Raw genomic sequence first — 20,313 nt, forward strand, 5'->3', positions numbered from 1 at the left:
GAGTAATAAAATTCCCAGTTCTTAGCAAGGCTGATCACACAAAAGAAAGAAAACACAAATGCTACTAATCAATCCTCAAATGCAGGAGGGAGTTTCACCGTAGACATTCCAGATTCTACAGACATTAAAATGATTTTAAAAATGATGAAACATTTTTGCCAACAAGTTTGATGATGTAGATAAAATGGGAAAATTTCTTGAAGAAGCACAGTTTTCCCAAACTGACAGAAAAAGAAGTAGACAATCTGAATAGCTCTAAATTTGCTGAGAAGCTGAATTCATAAGTAAAAACCTTCCTGTTTAAAGAACAAGAAAAACTTCACTGTGAATTCTATCAAAAGTTTAAAAGAGAAATCTACACAGAGATTTTCCAACAGATTAGTAATCATAATCCAACAATATACTGGAAAAGGATAGTACATTGTGGATTTTATTCTAGGAACGCAAGTTTGGTTTAGCATTGAAAAAATAAATCAATATTATTTACCAAATTGACATAATAAGGACAAAATTATATGGTCATCTCAATAGATGCAGAAAGAGCATTTGACAAAATCCAATATCCATTTTTGATAAACAAGGGCAATTTCTCAATCTGATAAAGGCAATCTATGAAAACCCTATAATTAATATCTTAGATAATAATGAAATAATGAAAATAGGTTCAATATATGTATATTCAAATGATTTTTAATAAATAATTATAATCATGGGAGAAAAGAAAACCATTTTAATAAATAGCATAGATCAACTGTATATCCTTACAGAAAAAAAGAACCCTTGACCTATAGCTCACACTATACACAAAAAATAAAATAATTTTCAGAGTTAAATGAAAAAGCTAAAACTATAAAGCTTCTATAAGAAAATATAGGATATTTTTGAGATTTGAGAAAGCATACAGTAAAAGCAATAAACTGGACTCCATCAAAATTGAAAACTTTTGCCTATGTATGGACACTGTTAGAAAATGAAAAAGGCAAGCCACAAATTCAGAAAAACATATTTGAAAAAATATATCTCAATCAAAGCACTCATATCCAGAATATATAAAGAACTCCTATAAGTCAATAGTAAAAAGAAAAATAACACACACTTAAAACAGGAAGTTGACTTAGAAATTTCACAAAAAATTATACTCAAATGGCCAATAAGTACATGAAAACATGCTTAACATCAATGATCATAAGAGATATGCAAGTTAAAACCACAAAGAGATACCACATTGTACCCTCTGAATGGCCAAAATGAAAAGGGCCGACAATACCAAGTGTTGACAAGGACATGGAGCAATGGAATTTCTTATGTATTGCTGATGGGAGTAAAATTCCAGCCACTGTGTAAAACTGTTTGGCAGTTTCTTATAGAGCTAAACCTTATGATCACCAACACTATGATCCAGTGATTCCACTCCTAGGTATTTACTGCAAAGAAATGTAAACATATACCAGAAGGTAATATTTGTATAAGAATGTTTGTTGCAACTTTATGTAAAATAGCAAAACATCAGAAAGAACTCAAAGGTTCACCAACAAGGACATGAATACATACATTATGGTATATTCATAAAATGGATTGCTACTTGTTAATAAGTTATGCATTAATAATACCCCCAACAGTGTAGATGAATTGCAAAAATATGTTGAACAGAAGCAGTCAGACACAGAAGATATATTGTATGATTCCATTTATGTGAAGTTCAAGAAGACATAAAACGAGATGATGGGGTTAGATATCAGAATGATGGTTGCTTTTGTGTAGGAGGGCAAATTAATAAGAAAGGGGAACAGGGAACTTTCTAGACTCTTGGCAATGTTCCCTGTCTTGAATATTGGTCAAAATGCATCAAACTATCATACAGGATTTGTTTGCTATATTGCATGCCATTGCACCTTAATTACAAAAATATTTTGGAACTGTTCAAACTGAGATACCCTGTACAATTAACTACCAATGTTTACTGAGTTTCCGTACTTAACTCCCTGACATGAATACTAGTTGTAACAAGAGAGACAAAAAAAAAAATCCCACCAATTTCTGTATTCATGGAACTTATATTCTAGTGTGTGAATGGAGAGGAATGGGATGAGGTTTGTGTACTTTTGTGATGCTTGAGGAAAGCATTGGATTCAAGTTCACTGTCCCCAGTTGTTACCTGCTCTCGTCCCTCTGGTATACACTGTAGCTCACCTTCCTAAGTGGCTCGCATCTCCATGTCTGAGCTGGCTCTTTTATACGTCTGGGGCTTTGAACATGCTTTTTATTTTTCTTTCCTGTAATGCTTTCCTGTATCCTCACCTTCTTTTATTCATCCTTCAAATTCTGGTTTCTCTTTCCTCTGGCAGATGCAAGTCAGAAGGCACTTGTTTGTTTGTTTGTTTGTTTGTTTGTTTTTCCTTATCCCTAATAGGAAGTAGAGAACTTCTGTTGTTGCCTTTTGGGGTCATTTTTCAACCTTTTGGAGTTACACAATCTGAGGATCACTTCTGGAGCTGTAAAATCATTCTGGTCGGCTGGATTTAACCAGTCCCAGGTCAGGCTTGGCTCACACCTGTGAATTCTCTGTGCTGCCTTTGGACCTAGCTCATTCACCAGGGAGCCTGTTTACCAGGAGGCTGCTGCAGCGCTGGCAATAACATGGCATAAAAGAAGGCTTCCCTTGATAGATTTCATTTCCATATACAAAAAACGCCCTTTTAATATTTTGTCTGTCCTCCTTCAAGTTCCTGTTGAAATACAGCAATTTCCCAGAAAGGCAGCTCAGGGAATTGCTGCCGAGCTGAGCTTAGAATGTACAGACGCTTCCTGTAGTTGGTCTATTCTCTTGGCGCTCAGGGGATCCAGCGCTTCAGAAATAACTCCGTGTGCTTCTGTCTCAAAGAAAAGAGGAAGCTAGTGGAGCAGGTAAATACTAGCCAGGTTGTCCTTAAAGCCGCCCCCAGCAGCACACACTGGAACAGTGGGTCAACAGAGGGGAAGGCCTGCCGGAGGAGGGAGCTCTTCTTCTGGGACTCAGAGGCGATTTCTTTCATCTCTGAGGTCACCCAGTGGCGTCATTGGAAGCAGCAGCGTGTAATGAAGGTGTCTTGGAAAACATGGCAAGCCCTGAGAGGGGCATTTGCTTTCTGCTGGGCCTTTGTGTGCGGCTGATGGGGATCATTCCAACTTTGTGCACACTGCCTTGCCTGTGTTCAGCAGACACAGAACTCAGGGCTGAGCGGGCTTTCTTCTTGCAAATTGGGACCTAGTCTATGCCCTTTGCCTCTTCTTCTTTCTTTTTTTTCAGTGATTTTGCTCTGTCTTGGAGCTTGGTGGGTCCAAGTCTCCCCAGAGATGCTTGAAAACAATACCCTGGTTATCCTGGTTATAAGCCAATTGGCAGCCCAGGCCAATAACAACCAATACCCCCTGTGGGCTAACTCTATGGCCAGATTCCAGCTGGCACCAGGGGGTGCGAGGATGAGTAGGAAGCCACCCTCTCCTCAAGTAGTTCATAGCTGAGCCATCTCTGGGTAAGAGAGGGCTGGACTGGACTTGGTCCAGTGGGACGTCCTTCTGAGGGTGGAGACGTTGGAGTTGGGTCTTGAGTAAGATTTGGATTTCCCCACATTCAATCACTTTCTTATTAACTACTTGAAAAAGATACTTTGGGAATAATTCTATTTACCATTTTAGGGTTATACCAGCTTTAGAATGAAAATGAATGTCTGTATGCACATATAACATACATACTGACTAGTTTTAAAAGGCACATATATTGGAAAGAAGAGGGAGGGAGAGAGATTTTAAGCAGTTTTGACTTCAAGCATGAATAGGACAAAAACTATACAAATTAAAGTAAAACAACCCTTTTACTTTCTAGAGAAGCACTAATTAAAGGTGGTAGAGATGCCCCTTTAGAAGACAGAAGGGGGACCTATCATTATGTCTTCCTGAATGAAGTGTCCCGTTTTTATCTGTCTGATGTGTCTGCTTCCCTCTTTCTTCTCACCACTCCGTCTGCATTCTCCTTGGTGCCCTTGGCTGTGATGACTCCCAGATCCACACTGTGATGACTCCCAGTTTCTCCTCTCCAGCCCACACCTCCTGACCCCCAGACTTGCCTCCAGAGCACCCTTACATGGACAGCCCATAGACCTCCAACTTCATCTTGTCCAAAGCCAAAGTCACCATCTCCCTCTTCCAAAGATGGATATTCTCCTGTGTCCCCGCACAGAAAGCTCCATTCTTTTCCTCCCAATATCCTGCAAGCCCTCATATTCATTTGTCACTGCTCATTCTCTGTCTCAATTCCTCTCTCTTTGAGCATTTCCTTCTTCTCCTGATTCTACATCTGGATAATCCAAAGTGGGTGGGGTTCCTTTCCACTTTGTACAGACCTGTGTACTAACTCCTAAGAGTGTTAACAGCTTGTGTTGTAATTGTTTGCTTGCACATTCATCTTCACTTGAACTGTGAGCCGCACCTGGGAAAGGTCTGTTCCTTCCACGTTTCTTCAGCTCTACCACAAGGTAGATTTCTAGTGCATAGTAGGGCCTCTATACACTCTGCTGGTAATATTCACTTCGGTCACCATTTATTAAGAGCTACTCTATACCAAGAACTATGTGGACAGTTTTACAACCACGAATATATTTAGCCATTTCAACAACTCGTCTACATTAGGTATTCTCATCCTTGCCTCATAAATGGAAATTCAGGCTCAGAGAGGTCAAGGACCTGCTTCAGACCCCAAGCTAGCACGTGATGGAAGCAAGATGTGAATGGAAGTAGGCCTGACCCCAAAGATGTGTTCTTAATCACTCCATCATAATGAATAGACTGGTCATGGGAAAGGTATACTTTTGAGAATAAATTAAGGGAGTTCCTCCTTTCCTTAGAGTGACATCCATCTCCTTTTTCTCACTGGACACAGCAGATTCCACCCATACCCAATCCAATTGGAACTTGGGCTTTAAGTTTTTATCACATCTCACATGCCCTGTCTTTTTTGTTCTGCAGAAGTTCTACCTTCCAATTTGGCTCATTAAAGAAGGAGATTGTACCCTATCCCTATGTCTTGAGCATGACGAAGTAGATGCCGGTTAAAGAATTCCTAGAACAGATAATGAAAAAGGAGATCTTAGAAAAAGCTAACATTGACCCCCAGTTGTGGCTGTGGCATGTCAGTGTGTTGTCAGATCTGTTGAGGCTTTCAGCAACAATGGTGTGTGCTGGGGTGCAATTATGTCATGATGTGATTTGTACTTATAGAATTACAGAGCTGTAACTCCCTCCCTTTTAAATCGTTGTTTGTAACTAACCCTCCATCACTTTCCCACCACATTTGACCTAGAATAGCTCGGTGAGTCTCAAGAACTCATGTGCAGAAGAATTCTAGTGTGCGTGTTTCCTTGTGTTTGTGTTTGTGTTTGTGTTTGTATGTGTGTGTGATACCAGTTATCTGCCAAAAGATTCATCCAGATAAAGTATGAAAGTATTTATGCAAACTTTGTACTTGGCTTCTGCACACACATACTCCAGTGATTACGTTAAAGAAATCACGGAGGAAAATTATAATTGAGAGGACACCAGTAAGTGACAGTGGATAGAACAATTGTGCGGATTGCTAACACTGTGGTTCATTGTTTATGCATCCTACAAGTGGGGAGAGGCACATGGCTTCTACTACGTGCTTGTTTTGCCTAAAAAACAGTGGCAGGGGGTTGATGAAGCCATGAATTCTGGCTGTGACTAGCACTGAAAGAAAACTGTTTGTTTGTTTGCAGGTTTTCACTTTTTCCTTTACTATTGTATCTCTGGTGCACCATAGCCAAGACTCAGTAAATATTTGTGGAATGAATATGAGAATGAATGGAAAGACCTTTTTTCCCACAAACTTCCCCAAACAGGGAACGTCTTCTAGTGTGGTCATTATACAAATGTGGTCCTGTGGCCCACCTATAGTGGAGTCAGCATGGGAACGATGTAAAGGTTTTATCACCACCTCAGACCCACAGAATAGTCATTTCTGATTCTGCTTTTTCATAAGTCCCCCTAGTGAGTCTCATGTCCGTTAAAGATGTAGAACTACTTACTGCTTTAGGACATAGATTCACTCGTTATCCTGGAAAGATGGTTTAATCTAGGTCATCCTGGTTATCAAGACTTGCTGCTTCTTGGACTTTGGGCCTCTTTCTTCCTTTAGCTTACACTGCTTTGCAGCAGTGCTTAAGAGCAAGGGTGCAGGAGAAAAGGAAATGAGGAAATTGAAGTCCTGTTGCACCTAGAGTAATCTCTGTTGAATGAGACAGTAACAGTGCCAATAAAATGTTATTTATGGAAATGGTCCAGTTCTTGTCACCTGGGGTGTCCTCAATAAATATTGAGTTTTAAGGAATTGATTTTTTTTCAGTTAAATCTGTTCCCCTTAAATAGAGATGGTTGAATTTTGGGTATATAACCCTTATTTATTCACACATTTATTTTATCAAACAAAATTTCCTGAGTACCTACTATGTGCAAGCCATTGTTGAGGGTTGCAGTAAGACATGGACCAGCCTTCAAGGTACTTAGAGTGTCATAGGGCATGAGATGGTGCTCATAACTACAAGACAGTGTGAAATGTGCCACCGAAGATGTTCTGATAAACCTCTATGGTATTTAGAGAAGAAGTGTGTTATGTGCAGCAGAAGGATCAAGGGCATCTATACAGCGAACTTCTCATCTGAGCAAGGTCTCAGAAGAGACCTTCTGGACATGTGTGGGAAGGAAGGCCATTCCATGCAGAAGGACCACTGAAAGCAAAGTCCAGAGGCAAGAGTGCTCAAGGCTCATTTGAGGAAGAGTTCAGTATATTAGAAACATAATATTTTATGGCAGGCAGAATTCTAAGAATGACCCTCAATGACCCTCACTGTTCTATAGTCCTCTTTCCTTGGAGGGTGACCTGTGAATATGATGAGATATGCCTTCTGTGATTGTTATGTTAGGTAGCAAAAGGAGTTTTTTCATTGATTTGAGATAATCAAGAGGAGTGTTATGGGGGTGGGCCTAACCTAGTCACACGAGGCTTTTAAAAGTAGAGGGTTTTCTGAAACTAAGAGCAGAAGAGGAAGTCAGAGGGACTGGAGCATGAGCAGGATTTGTCTGACTGCTTGATTTGAGGATTGAGGGGGCCACATGGCCAGGAATGAAGGTGGCCACTAGGAGCTGAGTTTAGTCTCTGGCCACTAGCTAGCAAGGAAACAAGAACTTCAGTCCTACAGCCTTCAGGAGCTCAGCTCTGCCAACAACCTAGATGAGTCTGGAAGTGGATTCTTCCCAGATCCTGCAGCTGTGAGCCCATCCTGGCCTACACTCTGGGTCTGGCCTGGTGAGACCCTGAGCAGAGAACCCAGCTGAGCCCCACTGGACTTCTGACCTACAGAACTGTGACATCATAAAAGAATTTGTTTCAAGTGGCTACATTTGAGGTAATTTGTTACATGTCAACAGAAGACAAATAAAGATTGTTCAAAGGGAAATTATGGGAACTAAGGGCCATGCTAGAATTTGAATTACAGACTGTTCAGTAATCTTTGGGGCACAGCTGAAGAGCTTGAGATGGGAAAACAACAGAAAAATAATCATAGTAATAGCTAACATGTGTTTAGTATTGATGATATACCATGCAGGGTGCTAAGCATTCAAATGTATAAACTTACCTAACCCTGACACGAACCTTGTAATATAGATACTACTGTTGCCCTCTTTTGCAAAGCCAGAATGTGAACCCCATAGCCTGCTCTCTTAAGACGTAAACTACTTCTTTAAAAATAAAATGGTGATTGGCAAAAGTCTTTGGGAAAATTTCTAAGGGGCTGTTTAAGTAGCTCAGGTTAAAGGAAATGTAGGTGTGAGCAAGAACAGTGGCAATGGCATCTGAGAAATTACAGAAACAGAACTGAAAGCACATGGCATTGAGTGGATGATTTGCTGAGAGATTCGTGACAGAGAGAAATCAGTCAGATTTTTAAAAAACAATTTTTTTAAGATATGGGTCTGTATTTAGGCATTTCTGGACTGAGTATTTCCAGAAGAAATTTGTCATGCCTGCAGATAATGTGGTTTATCTCTTGTCCCTCCCTCTCCCCCTCTTTCCCTTCCTCTCTCTCTCTTTCCTTTATTCTCTAAAATCCACAGCTGAGGTCGAATGCCCTTTTGTAAAACAGGTTTGTTAATATCACTACCTTAGCAGAAGCAGTACGAAATTTAATTTGTTTTCTTATGTAATGATCAAATGATGTGAGCCACAGAGAGGGAAAGTTAAGCCATTAAAAAGATTTAAAATTATCCTCTGACTTCCCTAAGAGTCATGCATAGTGACTATTTTAAATACCCACACAGTACAATATGTTAGGTCACAGTGGGGAAAATACAGTAGGTCTCTAACAAATTAACACATCAAATGAAATGAATGATGCCATCTCAGTGTGTGTGTGTGTGTGTGTGTCTCCCTGTCTTGCATGGTTCTCTTCTTCCCTTATTTCCCTTCTTTCCTTCCTTCTCTTCTTTCCCTCCCTCCTTCTTTCCCTCCCTCCCTCCTTCCTTCTTTCCTTCCTTCCTTTTTCGTCCTTCCTTCCTTCCTTCCTTCCTTCCTTCCTTCCTTTCTTTCTTTCTTTCTTTCTCTCTCTCTCTTCCCCCCTTTCCCCCTCCCTCTCTCCCTCCCTCTCTCTCTCTCTTTCTTTCTTTCAATATCAGCCCAACTCCAAAAAAAGAACAGCAATTAAACCATGCTTTTCTACAAGGCAATAATCTGCTAATATAACTATAAGATCCAAGACGCAGTACTGTTAAATCATGAACAAACTATGAATGTCAAAAAAAAAAGCCTGTTAATACTTTCCTAGATTTCTGAAATTAAAAAGAAAGGAGTACCTAGAAAAGATACCTCTATGGGAACATACACTGTTGGGGATGCTGATGATAAAGATGATTGATGGTGATGATGATGATGGTGTTGTTGATTGATGTGGGGAACATGGTGGCAGCAGCTGCCATTATTTGAGCTCCTGTTACATGCCAGACACCATGCAGTGTTTTTAGTGCATTATCTCCCTTAAATATCACAATATTCTCTGCATTTTCCCATACCAAAAAGGGAGATGATAATAGTACTTACCTCATAGGGTTGTTGGGAAAAATCAAACAAAATTATATGTCAAGTGCTTAGAACACTGGCTGGCTCATTGCAGATGACCAGCAAATGCCGGCTCCATTTATAATTAGAGCTCCATGCTCTAGGGGATAAATGGAAAGCTGCTTGGGATGAATGCCTTGCCCAAGGTCGTTCTGTGGTGAAGGCATAATTTGAACTGAAGTGGGATTACAGTAGAGCCAGAGTCAACCACTGTGTCACCTGGAGTGTCCATCTCTACCCAACTCACCAGCCCAACTGGATAAGGAAGCTCTCCGAGGGTGATGGGGCATGATTAAGCTGACAGATGGAATAAATGTAAGATAAAAGCCATACCCTTGATAGTTTGCCTTTGCCATCAATTATGAAAATGAGTGAATAGATTATTGAAATGATCTCAGATGAGTAAATTATTCAAAGAGCTTCTCAGTCAGAAGTATTTCTAGAAACTCCTGAACAGACTAGATGAAAACCATTTTTATTTTCTGGCTGGATCACCAGCTCATCTGTGTTGTAGATGAATGCAAAGCCCTGAGCTCCTGTGATGGAGGGAGGGAAGGAGGGACAGGATCCAGTTTTAACCAGAAATGGTAAAGCTTTATCTGATTGCTATATTTGTGCTCCAAGTGAGCTTTCATTTGGGAAAAAGATATAATATTTCTAAAGTAAGTTCAAAAAATGAGTAGATTAAGGGGATTGACTGTAGCCACCCTCTGAATATAATGCAAATAAATAGTAAGCATTTGTTGAGCACTTACTATAAGCCAAGCCTTCCAGTGCTGGCTTTTATACTTATTATTTCACTTTAGGTACATGGTAACCCTGTGAAGCAGTTGGTATTCTCTGATTGTTGAGTAGGGAAGACCTGGAAAGATTCGGTGACATTTTTTTCAATAGCTGAGAAAATATTCAAATTTAAGTCTTGTGAGTCTCCCAGTCTTGCCATTCTACCACTTTGCAGAGTTTCTAGGATAAATGATGGAAATTTTCTTAAAGGACCTAGAGATTCTTATGGATATTATCTGCCTTGGAAGTTGAGTAGAAGGGAGGAATGACAATACCTAACCCTTTAAGTGGACTCAAATCTTACTCTTTAGGATATGTTAACTGTTAACAATGAATGTCTTATGTGATTGAACTATCTTGTCTATTTATCTATCCACCCAGCCAGTCATCCAATGAGCAGTCATCTAATAAACCATCTGTCAGTCCATCCACCCATTAACCCACCTAACCACCTTTCATCCATCCATCTGGTCAGCCACTCTCAAACCCACCCACCAGCCCACTGCTGAGCTGTTTGCTGTGTATTCACTGATTACCTACTTTGTGCCAGTCCTGTGGTGGGTGTGGGTGAAGCTGAGATGAATAGTGCAATGTCCCTCCCCTCAGGAAGCTCACAGTCTAGTGGGAGAGACAGAGAAATGAACTTCCAATTGCAACACAGGTGAGTGCTAATAGTAGAGGTAAGCCCAGGACACTGCAGGACACCTACCTAGCCTGGGTGTTAGGAAAGGGATGAGAAAAGTCTTCCTTGAAAGAGCTGACATACGTCCTGAGTCCTAAAGGAGGAAGAAGAGTTATTCAGAGGGCAAGGGTCATTTGACCCATTGTATCAACTGAGTCATGAACATTTGAGGACCCTTGTTGTTTTTCTTCATTTCACAATTCATCTGGTTAGCTAGCAGCAGCTAGATTGTTTGCCACCCATCCACAACTACCAGCCTCCGTGGTTTGTCGTCTGGAGCTGCTCTCTACTTTCTTAGCATCGTGTCTGTCATTTTTGTTATTTCCCGTTTGCGTGTTGATGGTGCAGACAAGAATGACATTTGTCTGTAAGAAAGAGGGAAGTGTACTACCCCCAGCAATCTGCTTCTGGCTACAAGTGGCTGTGTCAGGCTGCCTTCTGTAGCTGCAGTTTGGTTTTCTCATCTGTGCTATTGGCAACAGAAGCCGTACTTCCCACTACTCTGTTTTTCTTGGCTTTGGAGCTTGGGTTGGGCCAGAGAGGGAGGCAGAGAGATAAAGACTGAATATTCCCAGTGCTGATCTCTAAACGGTGGAAGACTTACTGTGCTTTCTAGACTCTAAAGACAAGTAAATTAGCTAGCTGACATATTGAGATATTTCCCCACATTTTATAAAATAATTAATAGTAAAAAATAATAATTTCTATGTCCTGATTATAGCTTAGGGGCTTTCTATTCATTACTTGGACCCTCTTTTTAATAGATATTCAACATGAGTACTGTCATCCCTCCTCCAGTTGGCATATAAAGAAAGTGAGGTTCTGAGAGGACTGACGACTTGCCCAAGGTTACGGAGCAAGTATGTGGCAACTTCTAGATTCCAGCGCAGGTCTGTCAGATGATAAAGTCCATTTTCTTTTCATGATACCATATGTTAGAGATGGGAGTTCTTTGTATATCGACGGTGAAGTTTGTCATTGCTTTAATTATGCAAATCTACCTTGGGAACCCCTATCCCTGCATGGTGGACATGCTCTCAGTGTTTGCAAGATGGGTCGTTACAGGCACAAGATTTCCCACTGATCTTAGCCCAGAACACTCCACCGAGCTGCATGCAAATCTGCCACATAATCAGTCTCTTGCATCTTTGTGCAAAACCAGCCAGCATTCCTCTGCAAACCTAAAGATGTAAATCACCCCCCACTCCTGCAGTATGCTGCACATTCATTCCTTATTACTCCACCATATGTTCATTATCTGTAGCTGTTGTCTTTTGAAAATGTGTTTTAAAACTCATTGCAGTCACACCTTTAGAGTTCCCAGAGTCTATTTTCCTTCCGTTTGAATTACAATCCTGCAAATTAGAAAGACTGAATGGACCTGTTTGAGAAGGAAGGAGGTGGGGATGGAACCATCTTGATTTCTCTCTGTGTGCAAATAAAGACTCCATTGGAAATGTATATGAGGGGAAAAACCTGATGTTGGGAAAAGACAAGAGAATAAACTCATCCTCTTGAAGGGAGTTGTAAAATGACTTAGAGAAACCAATGTCCTCTTGGTTATGTTGTGCTTAACTTTAAAGATGAAACAGGCAATCTGAGTTGGAAGAATCCTGATTCATTATATCATTTCCCACCACACTGGCCTCTATGTGCACCAGCAATAGAGTTGATGGCATATTTTTCCCCCACAGTTAAAGTGTGTTTGAAGAAAGCAGGACAGGCAGATACAAGGTAAAAAGGAGGGCAAGAATCAGATTTGGTTATCAGATCCTCACAACCACCTTTCCTGGAGGGAAAGCAGGAAACTTTACCTCCTTTTAACAGATGAGGAGCTGAGATTCAGACAGGGTGAGAGATTTGATCAAGGTTCCTCAGCAGGGACTGTACACATCCCTTTCCACAGATAGCATTTGAATGGTACCTTGAATCAACACAGGATTTGAGTTTCATTGCCAAAAGGACACCTTAGCCTTTGCATTCAGAAATTGCTATCTCGTTGAAAGTAGACAAGGATTCAGAAATGTGGGACACCCATCCAGTTGTACTATAAATCAGCAGGACAGTGACAGAGATGTGTCTGACTTAGAGCCCAAATCCCAAATCAATGTCAAAAGATAGGGAAGTGGTCCAAGCAGGCAAAGTGAGGTCAGCACCATGGTCAGCAGAAATGGACTGAAGCCCTGGTTCCTGCTGCATTGAGCATGGCACTGGCTAGTAGTGGAGACAGGAGAGAGGGATGTCTGATCAACTTTATAGTAGTTGATAACTCTGAGACCCAAGTCAACCCTGCAAAGTTGACATTCTTTATATTTCTCAGATAATCATTGTCTCCATTAGTAAAATGGAGCCAATGGTAATGCCCACCTCGTGGTGTTTCTATGAGGATATTAATGACACCATTTATTAAATGCTTCCTGTGTGTCAAAAAGAGCTTTAGACATATGATCTCTCTTAATTCACACAAAACCCAATGAGACTGGTTCTATAAATATCTCCATTCTAAAAATAAGAAAACTAAAGAATACAGAGAACAGGTTAATTTCCAAGAATCTGGACTGGATTTTGAACCCCCATGCTTTTACCACTAAGTTCTATTATTTTCCTTAATCAAATTCTAAAATGCAGGGGACATGACCCAGTGCTGTGGGAGGCAGGTGGTTTCAGTGGAGAAAGCATGCAGTTTGTGTTTCTGATATAATTCCAAATAATGAAAACAAAAAGCCTAACCATTTCTGAGCATTGACTGTACTGTAGGCCCTGAGCCAAACACATTACATACATTATCAAAATTTATGTTCACCAGCACCCTAAATGCTAGATTTCATAATTATTTTTATTTTAGAGATGAGAAAATTGAGGCCGGAGAGGTGAATTAATTGGAACATGGTCACCCAGCCACTTTATAACTTGGGGGGATTATAAATAACGTGTGTGAAACATCCAGGAAAGGGCCTGGTATGTAATAGAAAGAGTTTAGCAAATGGGAACTGTTATGCAAAGGGCAATATGGATTCTTAAATGGCAGTTATTAGGGGTCTTGAGGGGGTTGTTTGTTTTGGGGTTTTTTTGCATTTTGAATAAATTTCTAGAAACATGCTGCCGGCATTCTCTTTTCTCAGAGTAGTTGGGCTCCAAGTTTAAAGATGCACACACTCGAGGTTATTACCCATTTGTTTTTTCTTTGAGTCCCACGCAAGGAGTTGAATACTGAAACCATTAGCAAGTCCTGGGCCAGCAGTTCGGAAAACGGTCTCTAGTGAGGGGAGGATAGAGCTCAGTGATAGAGTGTGTGCTTAACATGCATGGGGTCCTGGGTTTGATCCCCAGCGCCTCCATTAAATAAATAAATTAAAGTAAACCAATTTGCCTCCCCCTCCTTAAAAAAAAAGAAAGAAAGAAAACTGTCTCTAACCCTTTCACATATTTACTGTCCTTTCTTGTCCAGGTTACTTGAGGGAACATTAGTTGACTGCTCTGAAAAATTATAATATCTCCTCCGCCTTTATGTGACTCTCTGCCATGAAGGGCAAATGAAATGAGATAATAAATAGCACCTTGTACACCACAAAGGGCTGTGTGAACTCTGGGGATTTTATATTATTATCCTCATAATGACATATAGCACTCTGGCCGGGATGATTTTTTTAATTTATTTTTTATTATTATTATTGAAGTGTAGTTGATTTATAATGTTGTGTTAGTTTCAAGTGCACAGCAAAGTGATTCAGTTTGATATAAATACGTATGTATGCATATATATATAATACACATATATATAATTCCTTTTATGATTCCTTCCCATTATAGGTTATTACTAGATACTGAATATAGTTCCCTGTGCTATACAGTAGGACCTTGTTGTTTATCTGTTTGACATATACTAGTGTGTATCTGTTAATCCCAAACTCCTAATTCTGGATGATTTAGGATGATTATTCTAAGTGTATCTATTATCTGAAACTTCCTTTTTCCATTTCTTTTTTTTTTCCCCCAATAAAGCTTCTTAACCAGTTGAGAACTCAAATATACATTCACAAGGCTGCATTTTGGGGCATAAGGATCCAAGATAGCTTGGGTTACATTTATAGTTATGAAGTGAATTGTATGCATTAATTGTGCAGAACCTCAAACTGGCAAATGGAATTAAAATAATCGTCAGGCCTTTGGATTTATTGATAGAACTAAAATAACACCAGGCTGCTCTTGGCAGGACCTTCTCTGTGCACAGAATTATATTAATATGCAATATCAGTTCCATCTAAAATAGAGTAAGTGGAGAACGTGTCTGTCTCCCTTTGGGGGATTTTTAGCAAATGCGTTTTCTGAGTGTCATCTTGGTAGATAAGACCTGGGCTTGGAGTTTTGATAAAATCAATGCTCCTGCTCTCTCCTATTCTGGAGTTACAGTCAGTGCCCTACATTCAAGGGTTAACTTCAACCTCAGGAGGACATGCACATTGTAGGTGGGATGAAACTAACCTTGACTGAATACTTAGTATGGGCCAGGCTGGGAGTTCCACATATGAATTAATGTCATCCTCACAAGAGCCTTGTATATAATAAAAAATACCTAATATTGGTTGAGCAATGGCAACCACGAGACAGAGTAATAAGTGCTTTGTAGGCATGGTTTTATTTAATTATGTCAACATTCATATGATATAATCACTCCTATTGCACACATTTTGCAGAAGAGGAAACTGAGGTCCAGGAAGTAATCCTAGCCAAGGTCACACAGCTAGTAAGTATAAGAGCTGGTATTCAGGCTCAAGTTTTGCTGACTCTGAAATCCACATTATTTTCAATACATATTACCAGAAGAGGCCAAATAAGGTTGATTAAGTGATTACAGGAAGATCATTGCTATGGTGGTCATGTTGGTATATTTATTTATGCAGTTGTTTACTTTATAGACATGTATGTATTTATTCTGTAAGAGGCACTGGGCTGGGTGTAAGGGATACTAAGGCAAACAGAACACGGTCCCCGCCCTGAATGAGACCGCTAGGGCAGACAGGTGAGTATATGCGTACTTTTAATACTGGATGAGACAAGCAAAGAGGGGCCAGTTTTAGGGGGTCAAGGACTGCTTCCCTGGGGACTTGTTCTCTAAGTTGAGATCTGAAGGGCAAGTGGGAGTGTGCCAGGCGGAGAGTGGGAAAGAGTGTCCTGTGCAGGGTGAGGAGGGTGTGTGGATATGTGCCACTTCGATGTCCTCAGAAGGCTATGATTAGCTTTGTGGGATTCACTCATCGATGTAGGGTGGGGGCAGGGGTGGAACTGGGATTTGGTTGTCAGAAATTGGGGTTGGCATGAATGCAGAGAGCTAGAGATGCCTGGGGATCAGCTAGGTCATTTAGGCCATGGTCAGTCATGTTCACTCGATTCCAAGTGTAGTGAGAAACCACCCAAAGACATGAAGAGGGAGAGTGGAATGATCACATATGCAGAGACAGAATGATGACTGGGGCTGCAGCTTGGAGGAGAGGCTGGGAGGAACACTGGGGCAGGGAGGCCAGTCTGGAGGCTGTTGCAGAAACCAGGGAGAGGAGAAGACAAGATTTAGTGGTGGTCTTGAGTTAGGAAAGAAGTGGACAAGGAAAAAATATTCAAATAGAACTATCAAGGCTTGGTGATTGATTTAATATATATGGGGTGCGGAGGGGGCTGAATGAATTAAGGACTATTTCCAGGGTTGAGATTTCAAGAATTCATATTTGGCACATGGGAGAGAAATTGTGCATTTTTTTAAACAATTGAAGGTGAGATGATGAGTTATACTCTGAGCCTATTGAGTTTGAGTTTTGCTGGAGGCAGTAGAGAGGAACTAGTGAAAGACAGCCATCTCTGAGAACAGTCAACATAGAGATGATAACGGAAGAGTGTAGAGTAGGGGTGCCTGAGCGAGGAGGTCTGAGGGCATGCGGGAGGGGCAGCGCATGTCGAATGCGTGCAGAAAAAGAGGAGCTTGCATTTTGGCAGAGCTGGAGAAGTCAAAGGGGTGGGAAATCATCTGGAAAGGGTAGAATCATGACAGTCCAGGGCAGGGAGACTCAAGGAAGATGGGAGTGGCTTTCGATGTCCAATGGAGGCACCTGTTGTCTTTAGTGATGAGAAGGCCACTGGCGACCTTGGTGGGGCCAGTCTTAGAGGGGAGGCTGGTGCAGAAGAAGACTGTGTTCAGAGTGTGGATGATGGGATTGGTAGGAGAGAGGCCTCTTTCATCAGTGACAAGAGGGAGAAGGAAGACACGTGTGCACAGGCAGGTAAGTTTGTGGGGTATGTTGGTTGTCCGTAGACTGTGGAATCAGAAGCAGGTTCCTCAGCTGGGAGTGAGGATGGAGCTGGCAGGGGTGTGGTCTCTCATGGGCAGGTGTGAAAGTTTGAAATAGTTCCTAGGGAACGGAAGATAGCCAATCAGGAAAAGAGAAAAGAATTTCTGATCAGAGAGGGAGTCCTTACGTTCAAAAGGATACCAGTCTGTGCGGTTATGTGGTGTTCTCCACCTATGCTTGGTGGTTTACAGGTGAGGAAGCAGTTGGGTTGACTGAGTTGCGGGGAGGTGGTGCCAGGCAGGTGTGACAGGAAGACAGAGGAGGGGCAGAATCATTATGGATGTGGGAAAGCATCTATTGTTGTGATAGAGGAAGAGGTATGGGTTGGAATGGGAAGAAAGTGAAGGTATGAGTGAATAGATCAATTGGGAGAAGAGAGAGGGTCCCAGGGACCATGGCCAAAACGATGTTGGAGAAGAGATACAAGAATAGCGGAGTGAGAGTACTGTGGATTTATCTAAATTGAGGATCACTGAAATCAAGCAGTTCTAAGTGAATTTCCCCTCATGGGAATGAGTGGCTAAAGTGGACTGGAGGTGGCCGATGGAGAGAAGGTAAAAAAACTGACCTCTAATTTTATACAGATAGTTTGACAAATATGAATGTATTTGTGAAGGAAATGATACAATTATTTAAAAATAGGACAACTCCAAAAGATGTGGAAGGTGATCCCCCGGCACTGAGTAAGTCAGTAAGGGATCCCAAGGCCAATTGCCAGTTTGAACTCAAATGCAACCAAATTGCAGTGTGATTTCAGCCCAACACCCAGGGGCTTCTATAATCTTGTCCCAGCGTATCCCTTCACTCATCATTCTCTCATCCCCTTTGTACCTCATGTGTTTCACCCAATTTAGGCAACTCCCTAGTCCACCAGGTCCCTTAAGCACAACTGCTATGCGTTTGTTGAACTATTCATTCAACCTAGAAGTCTCCTCTCTCCAGACTGATTTTTCCAGCTCCTTTGCCTGCTCTATGACTCATCTCAATTGCCTCTGTCTCACCAGCTCTGTTCTTCCATTTCTGATGTTCCCCTGCGTTTCATTTCACCTTTCCTTTTCTGGCACTTGTCATTTTCTGTTTTGTTCTGTAACTAATTCTGAGAGCATTGTATTATGTTTTCCCTCTTAGTAGGCGGGTCTCTTACAGACAGAGATTTAGATCAGAGCTTGTAAACATTTTATGCAAAGGACAGCTAGTAAATATTTTAGGCTTGGCAGGCCATCCTGTCTGTATGGCAGGTACTCAGATTCTGCTGTTTCAGTGCAAAAGCAACTATAAACAACACATAAGGAAATGAGCATGGCCGTGTGCCAATCAAACTTTATCTATGGACGTGGAAATTCAAATCTCGTGTCGTTTTCACATGTCACAAAATACTGTTCTTTCTATTGTTTTCAACCATTTACATCCTTAGCTCGTGGCTTTTGTGAAAATCATTGTCCCTTGGGCTGAGGTCTGCTGACCCCCAGGTTAGAATCTACTTAACTGCTATGTCACCAGTGCTAGCACAGTGTCTGGCACCTAGCAAGCACTCAATAAACAATTGGTGAATGAATTAACCAATGAATCAATGTAATCCAACCTTACCTGACCGAACGCCTAGACAAATAGCTTTGCTCCTTGGTTCTTAACAGAATAACCAGGAATCTTGGGATTCCACCTTTGGCTGTAATTTGTGTGAGTCTGAAAAGTTTTGATTTAACTCAAGGGGCACAGCTCACAGGCATCATCACTGATCTTGAATTTGGGTCTTCTGACTCCAAGTCTAGCGTTCTTCTAAACTATGAGTTTGCCAGTAAAGTTCAACAAGAAATGCCAGTAGCTCCCTGGATGGTCCCCAAGATTCTCATTTCATCCGGGGAACTCTGTGGGGCTCTGGCGTCACTGATTAACATCCAGGAGGAGGATAGCTGGTCTGGATGAAACTGGATTGCCAGTGGGCGGACTGCTTAAGCTCCGTATTCTGAAATAGCAAGTCCTGTCTGGCCCATCCCAAGGGAACCCTCTTCTCCCCCTCCGCCTTCTAATGATCATGTTTTTAACAGTGGGCAAAGCTGTGGTTAGGCTCATCACTGTTTCCTCACCATTAAATCATCTGCCGGCTTTAGTATTTCAAAGGATCCTCTCGCTGGAATACTTCAGGGCTCAGACCAGCCTGGAGCAAAGTAGTTTGGGGCCAGAGCTGAGCAAAGAGAAACGGTTGTCAAAATGCCATCTTCTTTAAGGGGAACTGAAATTCTGATCTGTGTGCATTTCATCACGGGGGTGGGTTTCTCCCGTGCGCAAGGGCTTTCCGGAGCATCCGTGTGACAACCAGCAGGGCCTCAGGCGCCAACCCCCGGCTCGCCCTTTCATGTAGAGGGAGGAGAACGTCCATCTCAGAGACTTAGATTTATTATTTTGCCCCAGATACGAGAGCACGAATGCCCATCAGAGACTTGACACCAAGTGTTCCCAACCCTTCAACTTTCACAACCCGGTAACTTTTCACGGGCAAGGGGATGAAATGCTTTTGCAACTGATCGATACCCCAAGGTCTTATAACCTTATTTTAAAACTCTGCAGGCACTGTCAATGAGGTTAACTTTGAATGTTCAGGCTGAGATCCAAATGGAATTGGCTTTTTTACATAATGCTGAGTGAGGAAATCCGTGAGCCTTTGGCCTGTTCCATCCCTTAAGTCAGGTTTGATGCATTGAAGTCTCCTGCTTCCTTAGCTTGCAATTTAATTACCTGGAACTTATCTCCTTTTATAAACTGTTACACACTCAGCCCCCAATTTTTGCCACTTTGCAAGGTTTTCATGGAAAAAAAAAAGTTGTCCAAGAGTAAGAGGAGGAGTCCTATCTGTATTCATACCCAGCTTTATCCGAATTTTTAGGCTGGTAAGAATGATTTGATAATCCCAACAAATGAAGGGCCCTCTCAGCTATCAGCCCAGAATAGGAAGATGCCTCTCTTGACTCGCTCCTGTCTCTTACTGGCAACTCTGCCAAGGAAACAAAGAGCTGCTGAATATCCTTCAAGTAAATATTCAAAAAAGAGCTGTTTACTCTGCTGGATTGCAGATGGCATTTCATTTGTCTTACAAGTGGAAACTACACTGATCTTTGAAATTTACCCAGGAAAAAGTACATTAGAAGGTCAAAAGGAAAACCTTTCCCATATTTTAAATTGTCTCTGCAAAGGCGTTAAAAAAGAGTAACTGTGGTTATCTCTGCTGTTATAGTAGAGGACTGACATTAGGTCAAGTTCTCGTCCAATATCAGACGCTTAGCCTCCCCGACTCAGGTTTCTGTGATTGTCCCATTTTCCTTCACATCTCTTCCTAAATTGTTTTTACAGACCTA

At 41.4% G+C, this 20,313-nt stretch overlaps 1 protein-coding gene and 1 long non-coding RNA gene across 6 annotated transcripts in view; one reads left to right on the plus strand and one right to left on the minus strand.

Moving 5' to 3' along the window:
- GRIN2A (glutamate ionotropic receptor NMDA type subunit 2A) overlaps positions 1-20,313 on the plus strand; it is a 420,782-nt gene that overhangs the window by 300,900 nt on the left and 99,569 nt on the right. The gene's annotated exons all lie outside the window — the stretch shown is intronic.
- On the minus strand, positions 4,790-7,373 carry LOC140687028 (uncharacterized). The gene is made up of 3 exons (XR_012061041.1): positions 6,496-7,373; positions 6,078-6,277; positions 4,790-5,095 (listed from the first exon to the last, which is right to left on the minus strand). It is a non-coding gene; the product is annotated as an uncharacterized lncRNA (long non-coding RNA).

Source organism: Vicugna pacos, chromosome 18 (genome assembly GCF_048564905.1).
Source record: "Vicugna pacos chromosome 18, VicPac4, whole genome shotgun sequence".
Lineage (NCBI taxonomy): Eukaryota > Metazoa > Chordata > Mammalia > Artiodactyla > Camelidae > Vicugna > Vicugna pacos.